Source organism: Galeopterus variegatus, unplaced genomic scaffold, assembly GCF_000696425.1.
Source record: "Galeopterus variegatus unplaced genomic scaffold, G_variegatus-3.0.2 Scaffold1105, whole genome shotgun sequence".
NCBI lineage: Eukaryota > Metazoa > Chordata > Mammalia > Dermoptera > Cynocephalidae > Galeopterus > Galeopterus variegatus.
Genome location: NW_007727216.1, coordinates 226137 through 228594, shown reverse-complemented (window position 1 = coordinate 228594; position 2458 = coordinate 226137).

The window sequence follows — 2458 nt, the reverse complement described above, 5'->3', positions numbered from 1 at the left end:
TACTTCGTAAGAAACTGGAATTTATTGCTTACAGTTTCAGAGGCTGGAAAGTCCAAAGTCCAGGGAACACATCTGGTGAGGGTCTTGGTTGGTGGTGGCTTTACAGAAATGCAGGGTTCTCACATGGCAGAAAATGGTGGAGCAGAGAGAAAGAGACTCTCGTGCTCTCCTTTTAAAGCTTCAGAACCACACCCTTAACTACCACTATTAATCTGTTCATTATAGCATGGTCCTACAATCAAACTAATCACCTCTTCAAGGCCCTACCATTGAATTATCATAGTAGGATTTCCTACCCTCTTTACACAGTGGAGACCAAGTTTTGGTGGGACATCAACCCACCATAGCTGTTGTTACATGATACAGCTTCCCTCGTAAGAGAAAAGAGCTTTAGAAATAAACAGAGATTCTGATAGGAAAGAGTTTGAATCAGCTCTAACAGAGTGTTATTTTCCCCTGTCTTTAGAAATGTAATTCATCTTATTTTTCAAAAACAAACAAAAAAATAAATTTGAAAATAGAAATCTCTTGTATCCAGAAATGATATCGAATAACACTTTGGTGTACATCCTTTTAGATTTTTCAGTGCATGTAGATATCTCTATTAAAAAAAGGAAAATATATTACATATATTTTTAACTTGTTCTTTCACTTAAAATGCCTTGAAATATTATGCCACTAAATATTGTTTTGCAATATAAATTTTTATGGCTGAATAGTATTTTATTAAAGAACTACATTATAATTAATGAATCTCATTTTTGTTTATTACTATATAGTGTTTATTAAACAATATTGTGTTCCCTTTAAGTTGAATTTCAATGTACACCATAAGTTATTTCATTATAATGCATTTATAAAAATAGAAGTTGCATTTTAAAGAGTCTGTATATTTTAAGTTTTCATTGAAAAATACTCTTTACCCATATGCATATATATAGCAGCTTCTTAAATGAGTCTAACATTTAATAGTATGAATCTCTTAAATGTAATTAAGTTAGAATCCACTAACAAGAGGAGGAATAAAGAGATCTCTCTCCTGGGGTGAACAAATGTTTCACAACCTAAGAGTTTGTTCACTAAAAAGAAAAAAAAAAAAATCTTGACTTTGTAGAATGTCACTACCACTTTCAAGTCTTGATATCACCCAATGCTTAAGGAAACATATGCAGGTACTTCAAAAAGTCCATGAAAAGATTCATATTATTTTTTGATGCTATTTTTTCCGTGAAGTTTTTGATGTACCCTCATATGTTACTCAGGAAAGGCTGGATGATTTCTATAGAAGAACATTTTACCTAATAATATGTTAAAATCCTTGAATGGGTTAAAAAAGAATGGATAAGAGATATATATTCATTATAGTTTCTATAATGAAAAACATTTTAATAATAAATGGGAGTAGCTCAGATGCAGGGAACACATTTAAGATTGATCAGGACTTTACTTGACAGAAAAATATATATTAGGATTCTAATACAGTGATATTTTTGCAAGTGATCCAGAAGGCAAGGTACAGAATGAAAACACCAGAGAGATGTCAAGTTGGTGTGATTAAGTTTTAGGAAGTATTTAGAGCTCTGAAAAATTGAACAGAAACAGAACAAATCAGATTCCTTTGGTATAAATACAATGTAGATTTAAGGGAAAATATTTGAAGCCACACCCATATAACGATGAGATTTGAACAGGGGAATCACAAATAAGAGGAATCTGAGCATCACTATAGTCTCTCCATTGAAACCACTGGATATCAATCACTGCAGACAAATGGGCTAAAAAAATTTTATGTTATTAATGTTTTTTGTTTTGTGTGTGGGAAAAACTTCAGAACAGGTTAGCATATACCATAAATATTGCATGTAGATCTGATTGCTATACTTTGATTTAAAAAAAAAAAAAGTGGAGGTAGAAAAGAGCCAGATAAAATTATGGAAAATAACCAGTTGGACGAATTTACATATAATGAGCATCCATTTTAAAAGATAAAGGCTAAGAGGGAATAAATTTCTAATTTCATATCGTTTAGAAAGGCCTATAAAAGGTAAACACAGGCTTTTCAACTCATAGACTAGAACTTGGAATGAAGTGTTTTATTTGTCAATCAGCCCCACCTAGACCCAACGCTGGCCCTTCCAAATTTCAGATAATCTTAAATTAGGTGGCTGTCTCTGTATTTTTTTTTTTTTAAGAAAATCCTGAAGATACTGCTACTCATGCTCTTATAGAGTAGTTTACATGAGAAACGGCTTCACTTCATTTCTATAATTTAAGACTTGTATGCTAACAGCTTTCAGTTTGGTACTCATCCCAGAACAGTTTTTATTTTTTCTGTCCCATGTGTCAGATACATGTGGCATGTGTCTCTCAATCAGTGGTCAAGTGGTCCTCTTGTATGGCATCTCAGTTTCTGCTGATCTCAAAGATAAATATCTAAATTTCCAGTTTGTGATCTCCT